At 44.0% G+C, this 14,154-nt stretch overlaps 1 protein-coding gene across 7 annotated transcripts in view; it reads right to left on the bottom strand.

The window, feature by feature from the left end:
- tnrc6c1 (trinucleotide repeat containing adaptor 6C1) overlaps positions 1 to 9,874 on the bottom strand; it is a 105,073-nt gene extending 95,199 nt beyond the window's left edge. For 6 of the 7 annotated variants that reach the window (XM_065010512.1, XM_065010514.1, XM_065010515.1 and 3 more), the window contains exon 1: positions 9,591 to 9,874. The gene's annotated coding sequence lies outside the window, so the exon portion shown is untranslated. The remainder of the gene's footprint in view (positions 1 to 9,590) is intronic. The other variant, XM_065010513.1, reaches the window with a different exon arrangement.
- Between the last annotated feature and the right edge of the window lie 4,280 nt (positions 9,875 to 14,154).

Genomic DNA, 14,154 nt, shown 5'->3' with positions numbered 1-14,154 from the left:
GATCTTTCATTTTAGCTCATGAAACACACATATGTGTGTGAGAGAGAATTATCCACCCACACACACACACACACACACACAACCAGTCAAAAGTCTGAACACACCTACTCATCAAATGGTTTTTCTTTATTTTTTACTATTTTCTACATTGTAGAATAGTAGTGAAGACATAAAAACTATGAAATAACACATGTAACCAAAAAAAAAGTGTTAAACCAATTCAAATATATTTTATATTTGAGATTCTTCAAAGTAGCCACTCTTTGCCTTGATAACAGCATGGAGTAGGTGTGTCCAAATGTTTGAGTGGTACTGTATAAGGAAAGAGAAAAAACAACAACTGGGCAATAGATGATGATATTCCTCTAACATAGCAAAGAGGATCTCCCTCTTCAAAGAACTAGAAGCTATTGTCTATGAAGTCATGCTAATGCTCTGGCCAGGAGATGTTTCAGATGCTACACTCTTCCTGGCACTCTTAGCAGGCCCCCAGAAATAAAAGCTATGGATCGGCTCCAGCAGTTGAAGTTCCCGATGACTTTCATCCTCTCCGTCAGTAACCGGGGTCAGTAACCGGGGTCAGTCACCGGGGCAGCCGTTTCACAAGCCCGGTCAAACAACTTATTGCTCCAATAGATCACAGAACGACCCCAACAAAATAACTTATTAGACTCCAATCACGTGGCACTTGCTCTGTTTCCACATTCATCTTCATAAAAAGCCATTATCCAGCAGGTGAAAGGGCTGTATATGAAGGGAAACTCCCGTAGAAAGAAGACTAAATTAAGACCGATCAACGTAATAAATGCTGTCTTTGTGCAGGGCTGGGCAGTCAGGAACTATTTTTACTGAAGCAGGTGAAGAACAACTCCAGAACTTTGTGTAAATTCAATAAAACAACTTGCTAGACTTGCTGAAGGTCCAACTGATGAGCTAACTGCCATTAACATGTTCAATGGCCCACTTTGGCCAAGTAACCTAGTCTGCATTTCTTAGTGTAATTTAAAAATATATATATTATACCAAATATTTTTTACATACAAGGCTAAAGGATATAAAGTCTATTGAAGTACTGACACTGGGCTTGAGAGGCTGTTAGAGAGTGGAATCAGTGGATGACTCAAATTGGTCACCTCAAGTGGGCCTCTCTTCAGAAGTCTACGAAACCAGAAAGCCAAGCCTTCAGTCAGACCTCAGGGGGAAAAACCCTACTGTTCACTTCAAGGGCCTTTCAATAATCTCCCCTTTGCCTCATTTAGGTCTACTTGGAGAATGACAAGTGTTCTGCCCCAGAGCTCAGCCCCTCTGGGAGTGAACATGCGTTAGCAGAGAGAAAAGCCCCAGCGCCAGCTTCATGGCTCGTTAAACCTGGCCTAACGTTTACCAACATGGTGCCATTGAATGACTGCTGCCCGTAATAGGGCAAAAGACAACGATGACATTATAAAGGGAATGAGTTGTTTATAAGGAAACAGAAGGATTGTGCTTCAGAGGTCTAGTCTACATCTTATCAAAAGATATGGCGTCCATTCCGTTTCAGGTCTGGTAGCCTAGTTGGGAGGATGGACGTCCATATCCATTCATGAATTCACTAGGATATCTTGGAGAATATCTCAAAGTGGGGTTTTCAGACTGTGATATTTCCATTGCCAGCTTGCACATCTCTTTGAATTTGCAGTTATAAAATCACCAGGATCTCCCACTGAGATCGATGTTTAATCTAGAACAGAGAGATTCTAATAGTGGGTAGTGGGGAGAAAATCTTCAAGTGTGGTTCCTCCCCAAACTGATATTTCCCTTGCAAGTCTGCACAACTTTACGAATTTGCAATTCAGTGTGTGAGCTGAATGCAAAAGATAATCTATTGCAAGGCTATCTGTCAAATCAAACAGACTGGCTGTTGACTGCTTAGTTACACTAACATATGAAACCCACATCAAAGAATGAAAAGGTCCACTCTTTAGATCATCAACAAAAAGATGTTTAATAGAGTTGAGCTAATGAATAGTTAGCGACAGAACCTGCTGGGTGTTGGCGGTATTCAGAATCAGATTAAGTGATTCATGTGAAGAGGCTGTGGATCAAGGCTTTTCCTCACTTAGGCGTACACTATACATCATATTCAGCCTAGTACATCCACTTGTATGGCACTCAATTATCAAGAATGAATTTGCCTTTCTGGCTGCTTAGAGAACGCCTGAGGACCAAACTGCTGAGTTGGGACTAGGAGAGTGATATGCTTTAGTTATGCTGATCTGTGCTTCGATCGCTTTGTACTTATTCATTTGGGACTAAGAAATAGAGCCAATGAAAACCATTACCTCAGAGATCCTGTCCTGGTTAGCCAATAGTGTGGCATGCAAAGTCAAAACATGTAAACCTATCTCTAAGAAACAATTTGACATCAGAGCATTTCACAAAGAGCAAGGTTAGTCATTTCAAAGGCAAACAACTACCCTGTAAGCCAAACTGCCAGAGCTGCCAGAGAAACCTAACCATCAGGCCACTGTGTGTATGCTGAGCTGAGGAGAGGAACTGAGTGCAGGCCTAAGACCTGATCTGTATAGTAATCAGAGCATTAAGAGTGTGTGGGGTGGTCGATGTCAACTGACTGTGAAGACAGTGTAATGACAGATGTCACAGGGATAAGGGGATACAGGAAGAGAAAATGTGTTTCAATTAAAAAGAGATTATGACATATTGACAGTTCAAAGGATTCCAACTGTAGAAGAACAGCTCATTGTGCCATGGAGTCCCTCTCGCTAAAATAATGGTACAGGACATCTTCCTATAAACACATCTAGGGACGGGTGTTGACTAGCATAAGCTAAACTGCTGCAACACCTGATGGGTCTATCCATTTTCACAAATAACCATGTGCTTCCATGTCTCTATTCAAATAAACAAAGCCTTGTGAACAATAAAGCAACCTTCCTCTGGAGCGCATTCCAACTCTGGCAACATGGCCCATCTTTCAGCCTGGCAAGCCCCTTCCTCTCTGGGAGACTCATGCCAGGGCAGCCCAGCCATTATGACTGCATGCCCAGAGCAGGAGGCAGTTGCCATCAACAATAAATGTGTATTCATGTCAGAGAAAGCAAGAGGAGGAAATCGCTTGCAAGTCGCTACCTTTTAAAAATCAGCAACCAACAGCAACCAACAGAAACATGGCAGGCTTAATCTCCAAGATGGCGTAGCAGTCGGACAAGTGTTTTGTCTTGTCCCGTCCTGTATAGTGTAAATAGTTTTTCCTCGTTTTTTTTCTGTATATATTTCGTACATATTTTAATCTCACTTTCCAACTACAGGCTGAATATACTCTCCTGCAACCCGCATCACCCAATGTGGTACGGATCTGCTTTTTCTATACTTTAGAATCGGAACCCTCATCAGAAGCTAGCCAGCTAACTAGCTACTAGCTAGTAGCTAGCCACTGCTAGCGGTCTTCAACGCTAACTAGGACACCAGCGCGACATCTACCCAAAGCATATCAGACTGCTTTTTCTCTACCACATCTCCGGACTCCTACCGCAAGCTCTGAACCTTTACACCGGATCATCGCAACTAGCTAGCTGCAATCCGAGTGGCTACTCCTGGCTAACGTCTCTGTCCCAGAGCAAGCACCAGTTAGCCTGGAGCTAGCCTCGAGCTAAGCCCATCTCCCGACTAGCCGAAGAGGTCCAACAATACCTAATTTGCCAATTGGCCTGGACCCTCTACTGCCGACACGGAGCCCCACCGATCCATCACGACTGGTCCGCCGACATAATCGTCCGAGGGGGTTTCAACAGGCTTTTCCGCTGCGACATCGCCAAAGATCCATCTGCTGGCCAAGGCCCGCGAGCTTTCTGAATCGCTGTATCTCCAGCTCACCGCATGAAGAGGAATAAACAGACTCACCCCATCGCGACGTCCCCCAAAGGTTAACTCTATAGCCCTCGCTATCTCCCTGCTTGCTAATTCGGCCTGCTAACGGCTAGCTTGTCAAGCTCCGGTCCGCTAACTGCTACCTTGTCTAGCTCGGGCCTACGAACTGTTAGCTTGTTAGCACAGGCCTGCTAACTGTCTGAACCACCGCGTCCCAATCACTCTCTGACCCCATCTCTTTTTGATTTTTAATTTGTTTATACCTTCCGGAAACCTGCCTCACCCAATGTGATACGGAATCGCTATTACTTTTACTCTTATTTTTATTTTTATGACACACTCAAGAACCTCCAGACGCTAACCAGCTAACTAGCTACAAGCTATTTAGTCATTGTTAGTTTTTAAAAACCTGGATAACACTCGCCAGCCCAGCCTCCCTGCCCATCCACCGCTGCCCCCTGGACACTGATCTCTTGGCTACATAGCTGACGCACGCTGGACTGTCCATTAATCACGGTACTCCTTTCTGCTTGTTTGTCTTACCTGTCGGCCCCGTTGCCTAGTCAACGCCATTTTACCTGCTGTTTGTTGTGCTAGCGGATTAGCCTCGCCTACTGTTTTTAGCTAGCTTTCCAAATTCAACACCTGTGATTACTGTATGCCTCGCTGTATGTCTCTCTCAGATGTCAATATGCCTTGTATACTGTTGTTCAGGTTAGTTATCATTGTTTTAGTTCACAATGGAGCCCCTAGACCCACTCTGCATACCCCTGTTACCTCCTTTGTCCCACCTCCCACACATGCGGTGACCTCACCCATTACAACCAGCATGTCCAGAGATACAACCTCTCTCATCATCACCCAGTGCCTGGGCCTACCTCCGCTGTACCCGCACCCCACCATACCCCTGTCTGCGCATTATGCCCTGAATATATTCTACCATGCCCAGAAACCTGCTCCTCTTATCCTCTGCCCCCAACGCTCTAGGCGACCAGTTTTGATAGCCTTTAGCCGCACCCTCATACTACTCCTTCTCTGTTCCGCGGGTGATGTGGAGGTAAACCCAGGCCCTGCATGTCCCCAGGTACCCTCATTTGTTGACTTCTGTGATCGAAAAAGCCTTGGTTTTATGCATGTCAACATCAGAAGCCTCCTCCCTAAGTTTGTTTTACTCACTGCTTTAGCACACTCTGCTAACCCTGATGTCCTTGCCATGTCTGAATCCTGGCTCAGGAAGGCCACCAAAAATTCAGAGATTTCCATACCCAACTATAACATCTTCCGTCAAGATAGAACTGCCAAAGGGGGCGGAGTTGCAGTCTACTGCAGAGATAGCCTGCAAGTAATGTCATACTTTCCAGGTCCATACCCAAACAGTTCGAACTACTAATTTTGAAAATTACCCTCTCCAGAAATAAGTCTCTCACTGTTGCCGCCTGCTACCGACCACCCTCAGCTCCCAGCTGTGCCCTGGACACCATTTGTGAATTGATCGCCCCCATCTAGCTTCAGAGTTTGTTCTGTTAGGTGACCTAAACTGGGATATGCTTAACACCCCGGCAGTCCTACAATGTAAGCTAGATGCCCTCAATCTCACTCAAATCATCAAGGAACCCACCAGGTACAACCCTAACTCTGTAAACAAGGGCACCCTCATAGACGTCATCCTGACCAACTGGCCCTCCAAATACACCTCCGCTGTCTTCAACCAGGATCTCAGCGATCACTGCCTCATTGCCTGTATCCGCCACGGAGCCGCAGTCAAACGACCACCCCTCATCACTGTCAAACGCTCCCTAAAACACTTCTGTGAGCAGGCCTTTCTAATCGACCTGGCCCGGGTATCCTGGAAGGACATTGACCTCATCCCGTCAGTTGAGGATGCCTGGTCATTCTTTAAAAGTAACTTCCTCACCATTTTAGATAAGCATGCTCCGTTCAAAAAATGCAGAACCAAGAACAGATACAGCCCTTGGTTCACTCCAGACCTGACTGCCCTCGACCAGCACAAAAACATCCTGTGGCGGACTGCAATAGCATCGAATAGCCCCGTGATATGCAACTGTTCAGGGAAGTCAGGAACCAATACACGCAGTCAGTCAGGAAAGCTAAGGCCAGCTTCTTCAGGCAGAAGTTTGCATCCTGTAGCTCCAACTCCAAAAAGTTCTGGGACACTGTGAAGTCCATGGAGAACAAGAGCACCTCCTCCCAGCTGCCCACTGCACTGAGGCTAGGTAACACGGTCTCCACCGATAAATCCACGATTATCGAAAGCTTCAATAAGCACTTCTCAACGGCTGGCCATGCCTTCCGCCTGGCTACTCCAACCTCGGCCAACAGCTCCGCCCCCGCAGCTCCTCGCCCAAGCCTCTCCAGGTTCTCCTTTACCCAAATCCAGATAGCAGATGTTCTGAAAGAGCTGCAAAACCTAGACCCGTACAAATCAGCTGGGCTTGACAATCTGGACCCTCTATTTCTGAAACTATCTGCCGCCATTGTCGCAACCCCTATTACCAGCCTGTTCAACCTCTCTTTCATATCGTCTGAGATCCCCAAGGATTGAAAGCTGCCGCAGTCATCCCCCTCTTCAAAGGGGAGACACCCTGGACCCAAACTGCTATAGACCTATATCCATCCTGCCCTGCCTATCTACGGTCTTCGAAAGCCAAGTCAACAAACAGGTCACTGACCATCTCGAATCCCACCGTACCTTCTCCGCTGTGCAATCTGGTTTCCGAGCCGGTCACGGGTGCACCTCAGCCACGCTCAAGGTACTAAACGATATCATAACCGCCATCGATAAAAGACAGTACTGTGCAGCCGTCTTCATCGACCTCGCCAAGGCTTTCGACTCTGTCAATCACCATATTCTTATCGGCAGACTCAATAGCCTCGGTTTCTCGGATGACTGCCTTGCCTGGTTCACCAATTACTTTGCAGACAGAGTTCAGTGTGTCAAATCGGAGGGCATGCTGTCCGGTCCTCTGGCAGTCTCTATGGGGTGCCACAGGGTTCAATTCTCGGGCCGACTCTTTTCTCTGTATATATCAATGATGTTGCTCTTGCTGCGGGCGATTCCCTGATCCACCTCTACGCAGACGACACCATTCTATATACTTTCGGCCCGTCATTGGACACTGTGCTATCTAACCTCCAAACGAGCTTCAATGCCATACAGCACTCCTTCCGTGGCCTCCAACTGCTCTTAAACGCGAGTAAAACCAAATGCATGCTTTTCAACCGATCGCTGCCTGCACCCGCATGCCCGACTAGCATCACCACCCTGGATGGTTCCGACCTTGAATATGTGGACATCTATAAGTACCTAGGTGTCTGGCTAGACTGCAAACTCTCCTTCCAGACTCACATCAAACATCTCCAATCGAAAATCAAATCAAGAGTCGGCTTTCTATTCCGCAACAAAGCCTCCTTCACTCACGCCGCCAAGCATACCCTAGTAAAACTGACTATCCTACCGATCCTCGACTTCGGCGATGTCATCTACAAAATGGCTTCCAACACTCTACTCAGCAAACTGGATGCAGTCTATCATAGTGCCATCCGTTTTGTCACCAAAGCACCTTATACCACCCACCACTGCGACTTGTATGCTCTAGTCGGCTGGCCCTCGCTACATATTCGTCGCCAGACCCACTGGCTCCAGGTCATCTACAAGTCCATGCTAGGTAAAGCTCCGCCTTATCTCAGTTCACTGGTCACGATGGCAACACCCATCCGTAGCACGCGCTCCAGCAGGTGTATCGCACTGATCATCCCTAAAGCCAACACCTCATTTGGCCGCCTTTCGTTCCAGTACTCTGCTGCCTGTGACTGGAACGAACTGCAAAAATCGCTGAAGTTGGAGACTTTTATCTCCCTCACCAACTTCAAACATCAGCTATCCGAGCAGCTAACCGATCGCTGCAGCTGTACATAGTCTATTGGTAAATAGCCCACCCATTTTCACCTACCTCATTCCCATACTGTTTTTATACTGTTTTTTTATTTATTTATTTACTTTTCTGCTCTTTTGCACCCCAATATCTCTACCTGTACATGACCATCTGATCATTTATCACCCCAGTGTTAATCTGCAAAATTGTATTATTCGCCTACCTCCTCATGCCTTTTGCACACATTGTATATAGACTGCCCATTTTTTTTCCTACTGTGTTATTGTCTTGTTAATTGTTTACTCCATGTGTAACTCTGTGTTGCCTGTTCACACTGCTATGCTTTATCTTGGCCAGGTCGCAGTTGCAAATGAGAACTTGTTCTCAACTAGCCTACCTGGTTAAATAAAGGTGAAATAATTTTTTTTTTTTTTTAAAGCAGAGAACCAAGCCTGTAAGTGTGGACCCAGCTTCAGCCATGTCTGTTTGGTTAGACTAGAGAGATTTGATTGGCTGTATTCCGACCACACAAGGGCCAAAGGTTATGTCTAGATGGGATGCAGCTTGTCAAATTTGACGCCAAAAGTTGTTTCCCTAACCCAATTCTGCTAACCTGCAACGAAAAGTCAATTTGGACAAATACTGTATCGCTTCTAGACAAGACCAGGGCCAAAGCAATTAACCAGAAGTGCCATGAGAATTGGAAAGGATCCAAGATGGGCTTCCAAACCACTCTAATCTCAAATGTGTATAACCTCAGATAGAGCCCGCAATTCCTTGGCTAATTTGTTTAACCACCCCCATTACTACCCCCATAACCCTAACCCATTGGATAGTAGTCCTGCTTGTGACCCCAAACAGCTCATTTTGTATCTGTATTTGACTACATTGTCTATTTTATCACCACAGCAGTACCGAATGAGTACCTGCTTACTCTAAAATAGATCTATGTGCTTAGCATTTCAAACACATATGCCAGTCCGCATGCGCATGTGGGATGTTGTTGAAGCCCATTATTAAATGTCATTGGTTAATGCAAATGTCACGGTCAAAGTTGCTTCTTTCTAGCTATACTGATAATTTTCCTCCCAGTGTGCATTATGTTTGCATTTCAGATCAGTTTTGTTTCCTTTTATGAATACATTTTAAAGATGGTTATTACAATAAAGTGATTTAATAAAAACAAGACCTTGGTAGTCAAATTTAGAAAATTGCCAACAATGTTGCAATACTCAAACATGAAGGCATTAGGCACTGTTTTGATAAATTGATGCTGTTTATCAATCGGAAGCTGCAGCCGCATATCAGGGGCGCTTTGCTTGGATGCGAATCCCCGCACCTCTTTAAATATTTCTCTAAATAAATCATGTTAAAAGATTAGAAAATACAATAAGTCTTACCTCATTTACCACTGTGGGCTTTAGTGAATTTGAATTCCATTTTAGGTGTAATTTGCATGACAATAATCGATGTTCTGTCCTTGATACCCTTATCACAGACCAATATTTCGGTCGCAGCAAGAAGCTACAGTAGCAAAGCAATACAGCTACCGTTAGCTCTCTGTAGTCCTAACCATTTGGCGAAGTTTTAGGTTAAAAACGTGTTCTCTAGTCTCGAATTTAATTGCAAACAACCAAAGCAAATGTTGATTATCTCAGGAAACAACGTGAAATAGAGCAAGTGTCAGAGAAAGGAAGAAATGGCAGCAGAGTGCGATATTTAAGCAAACAAGCTAGCTAATGTCAAGCAAGATAAAGTATATCGGTGCAACTTGTGTACTTTTTCAGCTAAATATTAAAACCAACACCATATGCATTTTCAGTAACCTACCTTGTCTTTGATGAGCTGACATTTTTAAAGTGCAAAAAAAAATATGTTTTACAGCACGCGACTGTGAAATGTTCGCAAATAGAGGAATCCAAGAGAGCAAATTCTTGCAAAATCCAATATTTGGAGAGGGGGTATTTCCAAGATATCCATTAAAACATCGTCGATGATAATTCCTACCGTTCAGCGGGCTTTCGTTAGTGGTGCCTCTGCAGCCATTTTGTTCAAACTAGCGATAGCAGCAGCTCGCGACGCTTCAATCCGAGGTACAGGACGTGCATCTGTCCCTAGCGACTGGCCACGTGACCTCCAATAACAAACTGGTCCCACTCAAAGAGGCGCCACATGCTCCGCCTCGCCGTTTCCATGACAACTACAGTGGCCAACCTCTCTCTACCTCCTTGTTTCCTTGCCTTCCTTCCTCTCCCTTTCTGACTTGCTTACTAAGAATGCAATGCAATGCAATAGCTATACAGTGTTTGAGCTCACAGTTCTGTAGCTTTTGAAGATTTACAATGTTTAGTTCCTAATGTGTTATGTGAACAAGTGCAATGTTTATGCTTCGCTGGTTATGTACTTTTCACCTACAGAGGGCACCATTTCAACACATTTTATGTTGATCATATACACCAGCACTTACAAACATGTTAGTGCTCTCTGTGCCAGCCCAGCATTCCATTCCTATTCGCATAACACACACATACACACCAGCAGTACTCCACACCATGCCTTCTTTTTCTATATTATTTCTTGTTGTTGTTGCAAACAAAGAATGAAATAGATTTTTAAGTGGATTCCACAGGGTTCTCTAGCAGCTTAAGGTGATGATTCCAACTGGGCCAATTCAAATCTACAAAATGAGACTCAGCATGGAAGATTGGAGGCTACAATGGGCTTGTATGCTATCTACTATCTGGTAGGGTAGGAAAACACAATTACCTCCACAAGTCAATATTTTAGTCATGCTGGAATGATAACGATAAACTTCTCTATCCCCCACTTCCAGTTTATCTCTGTCATCCTTCTCTCGCTCTCTCAAGAGACAAACATATACGATCAGAGTGCCGGACAAATATTTCACTGTGCAACGAGCCAAATCTGGATCTCACTAAGGACCCATATCTCTCTCTCTCGTTAGCTCTGATCTACCATTCACACCCAGGCTAAGCAAACCCCATCTGATACTGTTGCTTAGAGGCTTAGATGAATATGTGTCTATCAGAAGATATCATATACATGACCATAAAACTATGACTCTGATAATAAATGGGATGACAGCCCCCCATGAGTACACACAATGAAATAACCATCTGGACTCACGTCACCCACATGGATTATGGCAGAGCAAAGCACAATGACAGTAGCAAAGCACAATGACTCAGCCTACATCATGATGAAGTACATGGTGAGGCGTGGAGGAAGAGAGGGAGGGGGAGAGAGAGACACTAAGCATGGCTTATGGAAAATACTCCTGGGGGTGTCATGGCCTCTACAGACGTTCATAATTCAATGTCCCCTGGTAGCTACCAGGCTCTCTCTCTCTGTCTGTCTGTCTGTCTCTCTCTCTCTCTGTCTGTCTGTCTGTCTGTCTGTCGGATCCTATAAAGGGTTAAGTGTCATCTTAGGCAGACTCAGGGGGCCAGACAGGGGTTGTTGAACTTGATGTCACCAGAGTGGACGTTAGTATTGATCGCGGTCACAGGGAGTCAACGTACGCCGGTTAGAGATTCAATTATGACCCATGCCGACCCCGCGACATCTGTCTGCCAGAGATAAAAGGTCAGGCTGTTAACGTGTAACAACTTGGCCCCGTGGCAAACACAGGAGGTAAATTAAAGGAGGAATTGTCACTGGGGAGAGGAGGGGTGGAGGAAAGAAGAGTCTCGGATAGGAGAACTGCTTTATAGATTCAGTTAAGGGTATAATCGGTTTAATATACAGATACAGACAAACACAGACAGCGATAAACACAGGGACATCCATAAACACAGAGACATTCATAAACACAGAGACATTCATAAACACAGAGACATTCATAAACACAGAGACATTCATAAACACAGAGACATTCATAAACACAGAGACATTCATAAACACAGAGACATTCATAAACACAGAGACATCCATAAACACAGAGACATCCATAAACACAGAGACAGCCATAAACACATCCATAAACACAGAGACATTCATAAACACAGAGACATAATAAACACAGAGACATAAACCATAAACACAGAGACATCCATAAACACAGAGACATCCATAAACACAGAGACATCCATAAACACAGAGACATCCATAAACACAGAGACATCCATAAACACAGAGACATCCATAAACACAGAGACATCCATAAACACAGAGACATCCATAAACACAGAGACATCCATAAACACAGAGACATCCATAAACACAGAGACATCCATAAACACAGAAACATCCATAAACACAGAGACATCCATAAACACAGAGACATCCATAAACACAGAGACATCCATAAACACAGAGACATCCATAAACACAGAGACATCCATAAACACAGAGACATCCATAAACACAGAGATAAACATCCATAAACACAGAACAATAAACACAGAGACATCCATAAACACAGAGACATCCATAAACACAGAGACATCCATAAACACAGAGACATCCATAAACACAGAGACATCCATAAACACAGAGACATCCATAAACACAGAGACATCCATAAACACAGAGACATCCATAAACACAGAGACAGCCATTAACACAGGGACAACCATAAACACAGAGACAGCCATTAACACAGAAACATCCATAAACACAGAGACATCCATAAACATCCATAAACACAGAGACAGCCATTAACACAGGGACAACCATAAACACAGAGACAGCCATTAACACAGGGACAGCCGGATACACACAGATGCACGCTGGAACGCAGACTCACAAAAAAGTTTTTAAAAAGTAAATAAAATACAAATATTTTTTCTGTCACATACACCAGATAGGTGCAGTGAAATGTGTTGTTTTACAGGGTCAGCCATAGTAGTATGGTACATTGACCTTGATAATTAGATCATTTTGCTAAGGTTACCTGAACGTTGTTACAAATGATATTTTCCATATATTTAAGGTGGAGTCAGCAAAATGATGTTGCGCTAGCAACATTGCGATGAGCGAGAAGCAAGACTTCATTCTTACACAGAGTCACACAGTCTTTTTTCTTACAGCCGGTCTAACTGATGTCATCAAAATAAAGGAGGACCAAGGCACTCTTCATATCTGCGCATGGGCACAGGTTTGCTTCACGCTCTTGCAACGTGGTAGCCACGTCTAATTCTTTCACCCATTCAATCCCTCATCTGTTACTTGTTCATGGGACCAGCTGACATTCACTCACTCACCTATTCACACTTGGTCACTCACTCACTTTCCTCTCTCCTTCTTTTTCCCTCACTAACAGGGATGGAAAATGTACTGGAATATCATACTCAAGTAGAAGTACTGTTACTTTAATTATATTTTACTCAAGTAGCAGTATGTGTTACTTCAATTACATTTTTCTCAAGTAGGAGTACTGTTACTTTTTAATGACATTTTACTCAAGTAGATGTACTGTTACTTGAATGACATTTTACTCAAGTAAAAGTACTGTTACTTTACTCAATTTCACTCAAGTAGAAACATGCTACCGATGCTAGCCTCGTGGGCATTAGATAGCCTATTGTGGCTCAATTGTAAGATAGAGAGTCACAACCACACTGTTTATCAGATTTATTATACACAAACATAATTGGCTACCTTTATGGGATACAAATGAACAATTAACTACCGGCAAACATTGGCTTGTGATTGCTCTCTTTCTCTATCGCTCCATTTCTGTGTCCCTCCAGATCTGTAGAGGTGCTGTATTCATCATAACAGCTGATAGTAGGCTATTTCAACCATGTCAAATATGCATCGAAGCCAAACTGAAACCTTATCAGAAAAACATTGGGTCGTTTTCACAGCTTTCTTTTTTCTTACAGCCGGTCTAACTGATGTCATCAAAAAGAAAGGAGGACCAAGGCACTCTTCATATCATTCATTAAAAGGCCTTTATTTGTATGGCATGTTCAATGGGAACAAAGTGTAATAACTCTGAAGTGTTTCGGCTGCATGGCCTTTGTCAGGGAGGCCTCCCTTTACACAGAAAATCGTTTCATTTTTTTGGTGATATTGCATTTTCTCCCCAGTCCCTAAAGGTCTTTGCTCCCTGAACAAAGATGACGTCAACTAGATTGAAGCATTCATTCTATCGATCATTATTCTGTTGAGCAGGTGTTTATTTATTCTTCTGGGGCAACATAATGACAAGAGAGAAGCGACATGGGGGGCATCAGATTTGTACTTTATTACATATAGTTGGGCGGTTGTGGATGGGTTATTTTTAATTGCGGGCGGGTAGCGTGAAGAAACAGCTGACCTGCACACCACTAACAAACACGCACGCACCACTAACAAACACGCACACACTCTGTTTATCTACACTTGTGATGAGCATGACTTTCTGAGGGGCTGGAAGTGAAGAGCA

Source organism: Oncorhynchus nerka, linkage group LG26, assembly GCF_034236695.1.
Source record: "Oncorhynchus nerka isolate Pitt River linkage group LG26, Oner_Uvic_2.0, whole genome shotgun sequence".
NCBI lineage: Eukaryota > Metazoa > Chordata > Actinopteri > Salmoniformes > Salmonidae > Oncorhynchus > Oncorhynchus nerka.
The sequence above is the reverse complement of the archived record's forward strand: the minus strand, read 5'-3'. Positions and strand labels throughout refer to the sequence as shown.